Genomic DNA, 16849 nt, shown 5'->3' with positions numbered 1-16849 from the left:
ATTCCCCGCCTTCCTGAGTCAACCTGAAGGGGACCGCGGAGCGCACTGATGATGTCACCAGCCTCACCAGCCATAAACCTCACCGCACATCACTGGTATGTACCCATTGTTCCACCATGAAACTAGATCATCATCCAGATATATGCAGCAAGTGAATATTTTCAAACTTAAGTCTGATTTAGTATGCAGATCAGTGGTGGGGTTCCATTTTTTTTACCACTGGTTCGCTTGTGTGTGCATGCGTGATGCTTCTGATGCATGCACAGAAGTGTCCAGGTGAGTGTCTGAAGCCTCCCACCGCCACCACTACCGCTTCACTCAATCTGGGCCAAACCAGCAGAACCCACCTCAGATGCATATGTATGATATTGAGCTTTTACTAGAAAATGAAGGTGTATAATTCCATTTTCTATGAATTATAATCTGAGATGTTTCCTTGTAGAGTATCTTCAATGAAAAACAAGTCTTTTATGGCACCGAGGCAGGTAACATCTGGAATAATGTCTATTTACTTTTAAATAGTAGCACAATCAAATGGAATTTCCAAGGGATGTGTCACATTCTTCAGAGAATAAAAAGTGAAAGATATACCAAACCTTGAAAGACCCATTTCGCGGTTGTAATGAGTAAAGTGCAGCCCAAGGGGGATACGAAGTCGGTAATAATAAGAAATCTGACGTAACATTAACTTGGATTTTTACTCAGGTGCTTTCATTGTTCATAAATACATGATAGTTACTTGAAAAGAATTTCAAATTTAATTTGTAATAGTCTATGATCACTATAGGAGGGATACAATCATCATTTTATTAATTTTAACTTAAAACTATGCATTTTGCTTGGCTGCATTTTTTAGATCAAGAAGAAAGTTATTATATGCGGCACAAAGTGTCTTACTTCACAACATTGTGGCAACATTGGAATAATAGAGAAAGATTCCTTGAATTAGCAGGAGATTTATATTCCTTTCTATTAGCTCACCAGCTCTGCAATGGATAACAGAAGAACTGTTGGGATACCTCAGGGATCAGCTTTTTTCAAGAGTCTCCACCTACACAATCACCAGAGCAAATGAGCTGCAGATCCCATCAGCCAAACAATATCAGCTGGCAAGGACCAGAAGACAAGCTTTTTACCAGGTCCCCTGTTCTATAGAACACCTTCCCTTCAGACATCAGATTGGCCCCAATCCTGTTAGTCTTTTGTAAGGCACAAAAAATGAACTATTTTAGCAGTTAGAACTGAAGTAATATGCTGAAACTAAAAGACTTTATATCAGTTTTCTCTAGGCATGATATTTTGCATAAATTTACATTGAAAACACAAAAATGAAAAGATTGTTCTAAATCTAAATTCTGAATCCATTTAACCATATGATCTTTAACTTGATTCGTTTCTGTGTCATATTTTACCAAGATTTTGTAAGTGAGGTTCCCCAAAATGTGCTCGATTTCATGATGTAAGATTCTTAAATTCAATCAAATTTTAAATATTTCACCTTGTTTGCATAGTTCTTTTAATTTTATATTACTCATTTGAAGAAGTCAAACCAGAAAGATGAAACCATTAAAAAGTAAATGTCTGAAGATTTTATCTTTGAATAATTATTAATCAAACCTTGTAATCTTGTAATAAAACATGTATAATTGCTATGTCTCCACTGTGTAAATTTCCTTTTCTTTCCTTTTCATAAAAGCAAACATTTAAGAATAATGTAAGAAAGAATAAATCTGCACTGCTAATTTTTCTGTTTATTCCAAATGTTCATTATACTTTCTTATTATTGTGTTACCTAATATAAACTGCTTGTTTCTATTTGCATAAATCCATAGATATTTATGCAGACCATCTAAACATCCTGCCCTTCCCTTAGAGACAACTAGGACATAAGAAGATACAATCAAGTCTGTAATCCAATTTCAGCAGCTAGCTTGATAATAAGATTTAAGGTTTAGTGCTAGCATTTGCTTCATTCTTGTAGATTCTTGATTTTAATCCTTGGGGTTTTAATAGACCATCATTATTTGTTTAGACCAGTAATTTAATACCTTGCTTTTAATTTTTATTGGAATTATCTTCTACCAAGTTAAATCATGGTAGAAGATTCATTCTGACAACTGCAATACCTTTTAACCAGACAATTTCAGCAGTATCTATCTAGAAATGTCCACCATTACATTTTCCAAAATTGTCAATAGTTAATTTCAAAAAAAGTATTTATTATTTCTTGCCAAATGCATTCCCTATTATTTTACTTTGCTCCTCGCTTGATCTCCAGTTCTGATTCCAATTGCTCTTTCATTCAGATTATTCCTTCATTTGGCTTTGTCATCTGACTAGACCAATCTGAGTTGATTACTAAAAGCAAATAATTAATCTGACATTGAGGAGTCTTTCATGTTCTCTGAGCTTACTTGTTTTCTTCCAGACATTTCATTATCCAAAGTAGGTAGCATGATTTTTGGCATTGTTAATGCTTGAATATTTCCTGCATGGTATGCAACCTGCACAGAGTTATACTGTTATAAATCTAACATTCATTGGATTAGGTGAGATTAGGTGAGAAAGTCTACTGTATACTACTGTATACTGTATTAGTGTGCTTGAGATTGTGATTTTATTTTATTTCAAAATGGTCAGTTTACTTCAATGTAATAGCTGTTTTGCACCTGTCTTTCGCGGTACTCTTTTCAAATTTGGATACTGTCTCCTTTGCAAACAAATTTGTTAAGTCCTCGAGGCTACAATGTCATTGCTGGCCCCTGATTAGTTGAGACACAAGCAGCCAGCTGGCGGAGGAATGCAGCCATTCTATTGGTTCAGCGTCTGACAGCTCTAGTATAAAAAGGGCTGTCAGCTGTCAAATGTTGCTGCTTGCCGGGTCGAGGTTTGCCTTACATCTTGCCGTGTTATACTGTTAATAAAGGTTGTGTGAGCTTCAACCTGCCTTGCCTCAGTTCCTGTCTGCCTCGTTCTCCCTACAGAACACTGGCAATGAAGGTGGGATCAGGACTGAGGTAAAGGAAAAGTGAAGTCACTAATAAGAGCTGCCTCAAGTCACAGGCACTGAGAAGTCTCTCCAGGGCTAATTCCTCAAGTTCTGTCCTTCTAAGGATGGCTTATCTACCGGCATTCATGGCATTCAGCCAGGCCACTGAAACATGGGACCCCTACCTCGAGCAGTTTGAGTGCTTCCTGGAGACAAACCACTTCACTGGTTTGTCCAGTGGCCGTAAAAGAGGATATTTTCTCAGCGCATGTGGCCACGAGATGTTTGGAACAGCCAGGGCTTTAGCAGCCCCTCAATCCATCCATTCGATGCCTTGGGAGACTCTTTTGGAGAAACTTAAAAATCATTACTCTCCAACTCCATCCCGCATAGCCAGATGTTATGTGTTCCCCAGAGAGAAGGGGACAGCTCATGCTGCTGTATATAATAGGGGTGAAACTCAGGATCTACTGGCCTCTGTGGTCACCCCCTGCACACCCAGTCCAAAATATGGGCCAGTATAGGGTCTGTGTCAGAGAGCCTGGCAATATCCCGGGCAGATACTGGCATGGCCAACTCTTCAATTAAGAGGACCGAAACTGTAGGAGTAGGGTCCAAAACAGGCGCTGGCAGAGGGCAGCGACTGAAGACATCAGCGTGCCCCAAGTTTTTTCCTGACCTATATTGTAGTTGAAATCTGAGGAGTCTGGTGATCTCCTGCCAGAAGACCCAAGAGGGGTTTATGGTCAGTCATTAAGTGAAAAAAATCATAAACGTAATTGTGAAACTGCTTTACCCCTGCTACAGCAGCTGGGGCCTATTTATCCAGCTGACTGTAATTTCTTTCAGCAGCTGAGAGCATGCGCGAATAATAGGCAATTGGGGCTTCTGAGCCATTAGGTAGGATGTGACTCAGAATGCCCCCAATGCCATAAGGCGATGCATCGCACTCCAAAGTTAATGGGAGGCGATCACTGTATTGCACTAATAAAGATTTGGATGTAAGGACATCCTTAACTGTCCTAAACGCTTGGGCTTCCTTAGATCCCCAATGCCAGGGTGTCTTGGAGTCCAGGAGCCTATGAAGAGGCTCTGCCAAAGATGCCTTATGGGGTAAAAAAATGGAATAAAACTTAAGCAGCCCCAGAAAGGCTTGCAATTCAGTCTTGGAGGAGAGTGTGGGGGCTTACTTAATTGCCTTTATCTTGGATGGAGTAGGGTGGATGCCTTTGGAAAACAAGTCAAGAAGCATGAGAAATTTTGAAAAATGAGATTACAAAAGCTCAGTCTAGCACAATACCAATGAAGAAGAAAAATAACAGCTCCCAAAAGAAACCAGCATGGCTGCATAAAGAACTCTCTGACAAATTGTAAGACAAAAAAGTTAAGTATAAAAAGTGGAAAGAGGGGAACATAACAAAGGCAGAATATCATCAAATAGCCCAAGCCTGTAAAGATGAAGTGAGGAAAGCTAAGGCTCACAATGAAGAAAGGCTTGCCACAAAAGTAAAAAATAACAAAAAAAAAAAAGCTTCTTCCAAAATGTTAAAAACAAGAAAAAAGTTAAGGAAACAATTGGTCCATTGCTGGGAGAAAGTGGCAAGATGGTGTCAAGCAACAGGGAGAAAGCAGAACTATTTAACTCATTTTTTGCATCTGTCTTTACACAAAGGGATAAAACAGTCCAACCTATCAAAAACAGCACCACAAAAATCAGATTAGGAACAAAAGATGAAATAGGGAAGAAAATGGTAAGTGAGCACCTGTCTACCCTAGACAAGTTCAAATGACCAGTTCTGAAGGCAGATGAGATCTTAGAACGACTGAACTATATTTTTCAGAGATCCTGGAGCACCAGGGAACTGCCAGAGGACTGGAAAAGAGCGGATGTGGTTCCCATCTTCAAAAAAAGGAAAAAAAATAGATCCAGGAAATATAGACCTATCAGCCTGACCTCAATACCAGGAAAGATTCTGGAAGAGATAATCAAGCAATGAATTAGTGAACATCTAGAAGTAAACAAAGTAATAGCCAAAAGCCAACATGGATTTGTCAAAAACAGATCATGCCAGACTAATCTTATTGCATTCTTTGACAAAGTGACAAAATTAATGGACCAGAGGAATGCCGTCAATATAGTTTACTTGGAATTCAGTCTAGGATATGGTAGACCATAACCTAGAAGTAGAAGAATGTGGGTTAGACAGCATCATCACCAGATGGATTTGTAACTGGCTGACCAAGCCCACACAATGTGTAGTCCTCAATGGAACTGCATCTACGTGGAGGGAAGTATGTAGTGGAGTACCCCACGGCTCTGTTTTAGGCCCAGTACTCTTCAACATCTTCATCAATGATTTGGAGGAGGGAATAAATGGACAACTCATCACATTTGCAGATGACACCAAGCTGGCAGGAATAGCCAACACTCCAGAAGATAGGCTTAAGATACAGAAGGATCTTGACAAACTTGAACATTGGGCACTATCTAATAAAATGAAATTCAATGGTGAAAAAAGTAAGGGTCTACATTTAGGCAAGAAAAACGAAATGCACAGGTACAGTATAGGTGGTACCTTGCTCAATAGTAGTAACTGTGAGAGGGATCTTGGAGTCCTAGTGGACAACCATTTAAATATGAGCCAGCAGTGTGCAGCAGCTGCCAAAAAAGCCAACACAGTTCTAGGCTACATAAACAGAGGGATAGAATCAAGATCACGTGAAGTGTTAATACCACTTTATAATGCCTTGGTAAGGCCACACTTGGAATACTGCATTCAGTTTTGGTCGCCACGATATAGAAAAGATGTGGAGACTCTAGAAAGAGTGCAGAGAAGAGCAACAAAGATGATTAGGGGACTGGAGACTAAAACATATGAAGAACGGTTGCAGCAACTGGGTATGTCTAGTTTAATGAAAAGAAGGACTAGGGGAGACATGATAGCAATGTTCCAATATCTCAGGGGTTGCCACGGAGAAGAGGGAGTCAAACTATTCTCCAGGGCACCTGAGTGTAGAACAAGAAGCAATGGGTGGAAGCTAAACAAGGAAAGAAGCAACTTAGAACTGAGGATAAATTTCCTGACAGTTAGAACAATTAATCAGTGAAACAGCTTGTCTCCAGAAGCTGTAAATGCCCCAACATTGTAAATCTTTAAGAAGATGTTGGATAGCCATTTCTCTGAAACAGTTTAAATTTTCCTACCTAGGCAGGGGGTTGGACTAGAAGACTTCCAAGGTCCCTTCCAACTCTGCTATTGTATTACTCAATAATTAATGCAGGACATACACTGGATCGGTATTTTAATTAGATCAGATCAAGCAAAATAAAGAGACATGCAGCCCAGTTTACTGACATCTTCAGGATCATGTATTATTCCTGGAAAAATGCAATATAAAACTTTTTGAAATATTTCAGCTTCACTTAATTTGTGATAGATTTTCTACAGCAATTCTACTTATTCATCTGATCTTTACCTGATAGCAAGATTCCCTGGAAAGAAATTCTAGTCTTCTTTTACTTCTGTTAGTTCATTTCAGTGGTTTAGAATTTTTTTTAAGCCACTTATTTAAAAATTAGAACTGGTATTTTTAACTCCAATTCTAAAAAACAACAACACTATGACTCTTGCAGATGTTTCCTTTAACTGTACCATCTAAAATTAACAACATTTCATAATTTGTAATGATATGCAACATTTCAAACTTTGTATGCAAATCCAGCATGTATTATATCTCTAAATGCTTTATTAATTCTGTATCTACAAATTGGGAACCTTGAAAATAGGGAAGCAGAGATGAGGAAGAGGTTGATATTGGTGTTTTTCACCCTTAGTAACTTTAAGATGTATAGACTTCAATTTTTAGAATCACTCAGACAGTATGCTGGGATATGAAGCTGAGGCTGAGAAGCACTAATTTAAACAGTGATTATATTTCCTCTGTCTACTAAAGGTGGGCACTTCCTTGTTTAATGTCGCTACTTCCTAAAAGCAGCATTTTGGAACTTAAATAGATATGCAGGTTGGATCATAAAGACATGTTAGCAGCTGGGAAATGGCATTCTGAATTTCTAGAGACTTTCAGTGCTCTTTGAGAATATAGTTCAATTCCACACTCTTTCAATTTTAGTATCATCAGGAGACCCATTCCATTTCCTGAGGCCGTGTAGCCTTTTCATAATGTTTTTGTCTCATCTCTGCACATTAGTTAATAATCAACTGTCACTACCAAAATACAACATCACTACCAATGGAAGCTAGCACAACAGCATTATAGAGATAGATTGGTCTTTTATGTGTAGACAAGGCCCCATTAACACTAGACTGCCAGCCACCCTCTTGATTATCCAATGATTTTTCATTTTAATACTTTCCCGCAGAAATCTTATTATGTGAACAACGATATGAGTCATGAACCTCCCAATATTTACAGCTAGACCATTGCTGAATCAATATCATTTATCTGATTCTGATTGCTGTGTTTTCTCAGTAGGCATTTAGAACTCAGTCTTCAAACCAATCTTGAAATGCCAAGTTTCTCTTAATTAGAAACAATTCATCTTCATTAGCATGGGGATCTGTTGTAACAAGAAATAAATTATTTCAGCACAAAAAAAGAGAAAGTTCTATGAAATGTTAACTCTGATTTAAAACAAGCCACCAGGAAGAAATTGAAAGGTTAGGGAGATGCACCTTTACTCTAGATCAGTGATTCCCAAAGTGTGCGCCGTGGCTCCCTGGGGAGCCGCACTATCGTCATAAGGGCGCCGCGAAATATTCAATTAATATCTGCGCCGGGCGCCCGCTTCCCTCCCTCCTCTCGGGCTTGGAGGGAAGCTTCTGCAAAAGCCTGGGCATGACAAGTCTCCCAGGCTGAAATTTGCCGAGCTGTACGCGCGCGCCTGTTTTCCACGGTGTGGAGCAGCGGCGAGATTCTGGGCGGCGAGCGATGATTCCGGGGGGCATCAGTGGGGGGGCAGGGTCCCCCTCGCGTTCCTCATCTTCCCGGATGGCCCCTGGAATCATCGCTCGCCGTGCAGAATCTCGCCGCTGCTCCACGCCGTGGAAAACAGGCGCGTGCGCACAGCTCGGCAAATTAAAGCCTGGGAGACTTGTTGTCAATCGCCCGGGCTTTTGCAGAAGCTTCCCTCCGAAGCGTTCCGAGGGAGGGCTGTAAACTTCCCTCCGAAGTCTTGGGAAGTTCTGAGGAGCCCCCCAAGGCAAAACGCCGCTGCCAGGTAGCTAAAAGTACGTCTCTGAGAGCAGAGTATATATGTACTATGATCCTGTTTCATATGAAACTTCAGAGTAGGTGGATTCATCATTTTACATGGAAAAACATTACAAACATACACAGGCCTGGAAGCATAGGGTGTAGTCACAACCCAATTTGTGGCTGTGGTCATAACTTAATGTTTATACATTCAAAGGAAACAGCTACTGCAGAATGATATGGTAGGTAATGAATGGTCTCGGCTCAGACAATCCCACTCCTCCACCCCAGCCTAGTCAATAATGTTTTGGAGAGAAATTGGAGGCAGGATACCTATGTACACTAGCTTAAAGCAATTCTGTGTTATCTTTGACCTTTGTCCCTGTCATAGATTCTAAAGTCAATCAGAGCTAGGCTATGTGCTGTCTTGAAAATGTAGCTTGCAGTTATTCATTTATGTCCAGACTGCTGTAAGATGGTAGGTCACTGATCCTGACCGAGTCTTGACTGTAGGAGCAAAATAGCCCTAATTCTTTCCTCGACCAGTCACTTAATTAGCAAAATTGTTTCATTCCTGTCCTCTCTTTTTAAAAAAAGACTCAACTACTATAACTTTCATTTTTCTTTTTTTAAAAAAACTCAAACTATGGAGACACAAACAAAGCTTTGTAAAATATATTTTTTCACATTTATAATTTTAACTTTCAGTAAGTAAAGAAGAAGACGGGCACAATGGCTCAGCGGTTAAAGATGCAGAGCTTGTCAGCTGGAAAACTCATAGCCTGGGTTTGTGATCCGAGCGCCGAGGAGCTATTCCTGCTCCTCCCACTTACTAGTTTGAAAGCATGTAAGTAGATAATAGATACCACTTCAGCATGAAGGTAAATGCTTTCCCTGTGCCTTGGCATAAAGTCATGCTGACCACATGACCACAGAAAATATCGTTGGACATCTTAGTTGGCTCCCTCAGCTAAGAAACTGAGATGAGCACTGCTCCCTAGAGTTGATCCTAAGTAAGAAGATGCTCCTAAGTAAGAAGATTACTTTTCTGGGGAAGGCGGGACTGATGTCACGACGATACGATGTGCAATCTTGAAGCTCCAAGATCGTCATCGATATCTCTGCCGCTGGACGGTCCTTTTGGACCTAAACCATCCCGCAGAGATGGTGATAGAGAAGGGCACATCCTGCTGATCTCAGGGACATCACAAAATCCCTGATCGATCCAGGAGAAGCCCTTTCTTCTGGTGGCAGAGAAGCAGCCATTGAAACTGCTGAAGATTGGGACAGCACCAGAATGGAAGGAAAGCAGGAGAGAGAGTGTGTCGAATTGGTGAGGTAAATATTACTATTAGAGAAGAGATCAGCCAAAAAGATCAAAGGGAAAGTTAAAATTGAAGACAGAAGAGAGTAAGCGGTGAGATTAAGCCTAATTCAAATCTAGTGTGTTATTTCTTTGTAACCTTTTTATTGATGGGATTTTTACAAATGCTTCTTATTCTTTTTAAACTGGACTGGGTTTTTTTTCCTACTATTTCTCCCTTTTTCCAATACTTATTGACTAAGACTTTCTTTATTTTTCTTTTTTCAAAGTTCTATTGCATTATTTCTTTTTTTAAAAAAATTCTTTTTTTCCTTAAGTTTGGAATATAAAGTGGGATGCAAAAGTAGAGGAAAGAAGTAACACTGCCACCTAGAGGCTTGGAGGCTTGGAAATATTGTTTTTTTCCTTTGAGCATTTGATCTATACTTCAAGGTCTTGCAGTTTGTTTATTGAAAATGATAGTGGGAAGAGCACAGATTTTTTATACAGGTGCTTCTTCAGGGTACTATCAGTAGCTGGAACTGGAGTGAAAAGAAAGTGTTACTTGAAAGAGACAAGATTGCAACAAACTTGTTTGGAACTTAATGAAAAAGCCTTGGATTCTATATAAGTAGCAGTTGTTTACTATCTGGAGGAAAAGATCAATATAGATGATGTTGCAGCATGAAAAAGAAAAGGAATTGACATTGCAGATGGTTATGCAAAAAAATACAAATAAGAATAGAGATTATTGGAAAGAGAATGGAGAATATTGAACAAAGAACAGGAAAAACAGATGGAGATTATTCACCAAATGATGATGAAATACGAGGACAGATTTCAAAAAATTGAAGAAAAAGATGAACAAAGAGATAAGAAAATTGAACATATTTACAATAAACTGAGCATGGTTGAAAAAGACAAAAGTGGAATATTGGAATAGGAGAACGACAGATCAGAATTCTACCTTAGATTCCAGAATATAGAAGAAGAAAAGGGAGAAAGTTTGGCAGAAGCAATGATAGAAATTCTGGAAAAAGCATCGGTGATAACCAAAGGGAAGTGATGGAAGGAACAGACGAGGGGTTTCGAGCCTTTAAAAGATATGCAGTGAAAAACAAGATGCCAAGAGAAGCCCATACAAGATCTACTAAAAAGGCAATTAGAACACAAATACTACAAACGGCAAGAGATATACTACCATTACCACTACCATGCACTACCATTGGATAGATATAGGATGATGTAATGAAATGCTATAATAAAAATTAATTTAAACGTAGTTAAACTTAGAATGTTATGCATAAAATGAAGTAACAATAGTTATAGTCAAATAAATGATTAACAAGGATAATAATGTGTATATATATTGACAATATGAAATTTTACATAAATTGTAAGTGAGGACTATGGAGAGGATGCACAAAAGTTTTGTACTCAAAGATAAACAATTTTAAAGATGTAATATTACTGGATGGTTTTGGGATGATGTGATGAAATGCCATAATACAAACTTATTCTAGACTTAGAATATTTCACATAAAACGAAGTAATAATTGTAGTAGTCAAATACATGTTTAATAATGATAATAATTCTATGCATATATATTGGATTGATAATATGAGAATTTATATAAACTGTAAGTGATGATTGTGGTAAGGTGCCACAGAAGTTTTGTAACCAACTGACACACTGTATGTAACTGGAGGAGGGTTTTTATATTTTATGTTTATTATCTATGTTTGTTTGTTTAAAAATAAAGTAAATTGTTTTTTTTTTTAAAAAAGATTACTTTTCCAAAGTAATTTCCATATAACCTGTAGACTATCTTTGCTGAGAAAAGGATATTTCAGTTAAAATAATGTTAACAAAACCATTATTTGGTTCAGAACTCATTTTTAAACATTTTCTACAGCTATACCTGTGTTTTAGTTGTTTCATAAAGCTACATTTGATTGTTTTTCATTCTGATGTAGCTAAAGAGTAGATTAGTTTATAAAACCACTGTTTTTCAAACTTCTTCAAGTTACATACCTGGGATTAAACTAAATTGACAGTATGCCTTCTCACAATAATTAGAGATACACCAAAAGATTTAGTGTAAAAAATATTCTTACAGAACACATTGCATAATTAATGGTAATTATATGTAATCTTTGAGGTTGCAGGTAATGATTTTAATGCACCGAGCTACATAAACAACTAAAAGAACAGGAAATACTTTCATTTTGCCTAACAAATTGCATGGATCCAGTCAAATATCTTAAAAGCAGTGTTTTACTTTACTGCCAAGTCTAACATGATATATTCCTTTTTTGTAATCTCTTTATTATAGAAGATGTAAATTCCTGCTTTGTAAAAAGATTTTAAAAAAATAGCCTACAGGAGAACTGCTGAAAGAAAGTTTAAAGGTAGAGTGAAGCATTTTGATTTCAAAAGGAACAGATAAATGTAACATGGTACATTCAATAAATCAAATCTATTAAACTATAATAGTGAAATGGACAATTAAAAATGTATAAAATGATCAGAATGTATTCATCTCCGGGATTCCATTCTGGTTTTGGACATGCTAAAAATAGTTGCAGTCTTTAATTCCATACAATATTATTCTATTCTTTACATATAAGTGAAAAACTTGTTGGTTTTATTGCTGAAATATTCAAATTTATTGGGATAATTTGGCTTGGTGAAGGAACAAGATTGCCCTGGGACTGTACAACAAATCACCTCAAGTAGGACTATTATTGATAACAATCATAGCCTTGTCTTCTTCATTTTAGCAAACAAAAAACAAAACAAAAAACACCAAAGGGCATGGACCAGAGGCATAAGTGTTCTCTTTATGCTGCTCTTGTTCCAGTCTATGAAATCTGCCTAAACACAATTTCATAGCTTTGCAGCTATGAGAGCAAAGATTTCCAGACACACTGAAATATTCATCCCTTGCCAATATATTCTCACTGTGGGATTTTATAATTCTGCATATTTGCATCTCTTGCCAAATTTAATATAGTAGATAAAACGTTCTTGCGCTGGTCAAATCAGGTTTCATAAATTCAAAAACACCAAAGGTTATACTGCCAGATTTGTGCTTGACAAAGATTTAATCAGAGATAAAATAATTATTCCAAAGTTTGGCTATGGCACTGAGAACGCAAACATAAGCCTCATTGTTTCTGTTGGAAGCTACAGAAGAAGAATTAGACTATAATGACCTACTGGAAAGCATTCAATATTTCAATCTTGAAAATTTATTACATATTTGGGAGATCTATAGAGTTAACAATACAGTATGGAACAAAATAATTCAATGGCTTTGGATCAAATGTAACAAATTCTGGCATTTTTCTTTTTACTGATTGATTATATTTTAATCTAGTAATGACTTGAATTTAGTAAACAAATTAAAACCATCAAAAACAGTAACAACAATTTAAAAGAATAAAAGAAACAATAGTCATGTACTACACACATATGCACAAGTATCAATTCGGCACAAGAAACCATTGGTTGCCCTCTGACACCACTGGATGACATTGCCAGATATCACTGCTTTAGCAGAGTAAGGAAGATACTCAGAGATGATTCGCACCCTGGTCAGTGTCTCTTTGCACTTCTACCATCAGGCAGAAGACATCAAAGTATAGCCAGCCGAACAAACAGGTTTAAAGATCTTCAGTGAGTGGTCATCAAATTATGCATAATCCATAGATGAGTAACAAATGGGGCCCAGAAAACCACCTCCTGGCAAGGCAGCCTTGGCACCCACTTTCTCTACATCCAGCCCAATGACTCAACAGACAAAAATTTCATCATTTTTACAACAAGAAGGGACTGGACAGAGTTCAAAGGACTTATCTGTTACCCAAATGTTCCAGGCTCTTATGAAGGGACAAAATGAATTGAAAAAAGAGGTGGCAGATTTTAAAGAACAGCTCAGAGATGTTCAGCAGCAAACAACAGAAAATAAACAAAGAATTGGTGTGCTGGAGGAGGGTGAGGTTGGGCTGAGGGAGGAGGTGAAGGCAGTTCAGAAGGGGAATAGAGAATTAGAAAACTTCATGGTAAAAATGGAACTTGAAAGAATGTCCCTTTTTCTCAGATTCCAGAACCTACCGGAGACAGAAGATGAAGATCTTAAGGATACTATGTGTACAATCTTAGCAGAATATATTAAGAGAGATAAAGAACAGTTGTGGTGGGATATGGATCTGGTTTACAGGATCAATTCAGAATATGCCAGAACACATAATGTTCCAAGGGAAGTCCACGTTAAATTTCTTAGGAAGATCACGAGGGATGAGGTTTTAGGGGCCCAAAGGGGGGAACCAGTAAAATATAAAGATAAAGAAATTGTCATTCTTAAACAAATTCCAAAAAAAAATAAGAGATAAGAGGAGGAAGTATTCCTCCTTATCAAAGAAATTATATAACAAAGGAGTTTGGTTTAGATGGTTATTGCCAGAAGGAATGCTGAACTTCTGGGAGGGAAACAGAATTAGAATCAATACAGTTGTGGAGGCAGAGGCCTTCATGAAAAAACATAGTGCCTTTCTAGAGGACGAAATCATAAGAGGTAGTGAAAAAGGTGACAATACACAAGATGTGAGGGAGGGAGGGGCTGTGGCTCCACTAGAGGACAGGGGGGGAGGGAGCAATATTGAAAAGACTCAGGTCACAAAAATAAATGTATTTGAAATTGTAAGTGTTGATATATTAGAAAGTGGCAAATGAGATGATTGAACATATGGTTGATACAATGTATAACAAGATGCTGTTTCTGCTTATCTTTTTATATTTTGTCTTTTTTTTCTCTGTAAAAGTTGTGAGATTTGGACAGATTTCTACCTTTAGCTACGATGTAGCTGCCAAAAAAATTTGTACATCCACCTACCCTTTCCTATAAATGTTGAAAAACCAATAAAATTCTTTAAAAAAAAGATCATCAGTGTCATAAATGAGTGGTCATCCAATTATGCATAATCCATAGATGAGTAATAAATTTTGACTCATTATGACTTTGCAAATTGTGAGATCCTTCTTTTTTTAAAAAAAAAATAATTCAAATAATGTTCCTCCAAAAAGCTCATTTTGAGTTTTAAATGAATACTTAATAAATTATGAAAAAACAAAATATAAAGTGAAAGAAACTTATGAAAAAAAAAGTTCCTACTGTATTTTCAAGTCTAGAGAACCAAAATTTGGAAGATAAAATTTTAATTAGTTGAACATTAAAGCATATTCCTCATACAAGAATGAATGGGAAGGTGTTATTTTCCATTTTGATGTTCCATTTCTGCAGTTTACATTTTTGTACACAATTTGGCTTATTCTAAATATTTTTTGAACTACAACTGCATTTAATCTAATCAGTGGCATTTATATACACATATTTTGTTTGGAGAAATTTTAACAACTTTCACTTTTCAGTATACAGGAACTGCAAATTCAATAGAGTTGCAATATATAAATGTCATGTTAGCAAATGACAAAATAATCATAGAAACAAATTTCTATCCATTTTCTCTTATTTGACTCATGCAGGAAATGACTTGTAGATTTTTTTATATAATACTAGCTGATGACCCAGGTTGCCCAGGTATTTATAGACGTTGAAGCATTTGTCTGACAGGGAGCCATTGAGAGGGGTCTTTTCCCCCCTACTCCAATGCCCATTATCCCTGCCTTCTCCCTTCCCCCTCCCATGTGCTCCTCTTTCCTGCCTGTCTAGGACCCTGGCACTTTTTCCAGAAGCGTTTGTCTGACAGGGAGCCATTGAGAAGGACCATTTGTGCCCCTGCTCCATGCCCATCATCCCTGCCCTCTCTCTTCCCCCTACTCCCATATCCATCATCCCTTCCTCCTCCCGTGCTCTCCTCTTTTCCGCCCTGTCTATGGTCCTGGCACTTCATAGGCCTACTGTGTGAGGGAGGTCTAGACCTTAAAGGTCCACTGTGTGTGGTAGCATGATCAATCAAAGGCCTCTATACTGGCCTAATCAGGCTCCCTTCATAGGTCTACTCTATATGAGCCTAATCAGGCTCCCTACATAGGTCTACTGTGTGAGGGAGTCATAGGCCTTAAAGGCACACTGTGTGAGGGAACACGTTCAGTCAAAGGCCTCTGTACTGGCCTAATCTGGCTCCCTTCATAGGCCTACTATGTGAGGGAGGCCTAGGTCTTAAAGAGCCACTGTGTGAGGGAGCATGATCAACCAAAGGCCTCTATACTGGCCTAATCAGGCTCCCTTCATAGGCCTACTCTATATGAGCCTAATCAGGCTCCCTACATAGGTCTACTGTGTGAGGGAGTCATAGGCCTTAAAGGCACACTGTGTGAGGGAACACGTTCAGTCAAAGGCCTCTGTACTGGCCTAATCTGGCTCCCTTCATAGGCCTACTATGTGAGGGAGGCCTAGGTTTTAAAGGGCCACTGTGTGAGGGAGCATATTCAACCAAAGGCCTCTGTACTGGCTTAATCAGGCTCCCTTTGCTTCGTAGCCCTACTGTGTGAGGGAATCCTGTGAACACAGGCTGAAGTTGTTTCCCGTGAGATCCAGCTGCCGCACTGAGGTGGGGGCAAGCGATCTGCTTAGGCCAGTGGTTCTCAACCTTCCCAATGCCGTGACCCTTTAATACAGTTCCTCATGTTGTGGTAACCCCCAACTATAAAATTATTTTCGTTGCTACTTCGTAACTGTAATTTTGCTACTGTTATGAATCGTAATGTAAATATCTGATATTCAGGATGTATTTTCATTATTACAAATTGAACATAATTAATGAAAGACCCACTTTGAGTCCAACCACTAGTAAGAGTTCACATTTGCATCTACACAGTGAAAATCCAACAATCAAATTGAGATATTTTGCCACGTCATTGCATTTGATTAAAGACAGAAAAGACAATTTTCATAAAAAGTCTGAAAGGCCCACTGTGAAGAATTTTATGACTTCTGGATAATGAAACCACTCAGATTCAAGAGGAGTTGAACTTCAGCTGCACAGCATCAACAGATGTAACTGGCCCTCTTCACAGGTCACTTACATACTGTATAAACTAAAGGTGTGTAACTAGAAGAAACAAGGCTTTCTGGAAATTTCTTTAAAAGCTTAGGAGGCTACCCTTTTTAAACTCATCACAAACAATTACAAAATATCTTCCATGTAATAATGATTCTATTGTCACCAACATATCAAATGACTTCAGCCAATATCAAAATCATTATGGCTCACAGTGTACTTAGCCACCAAAGTACATGACTACATAACAAATTATATAGTTTATAATTCAGTTTGCCACAAACCCAACAGTAGTTTGATTCATCACTAATGCAATG

This window comes from Natrix helvetica (assembly GCF_964273705.1).
Source record: "Natrix helvetica genome assembly, chromosome: 7".
In the NCBI taxonomy this organism is placed as follows: domain Eukaryota; kingdom Metazoa; phylum Chordata; class Lepidosauria; order Squamata; family Natricidae; genus Natrix; species Natrix helvetica.
Note: the sequence above shows the minus strand (reverse complement) of the source record.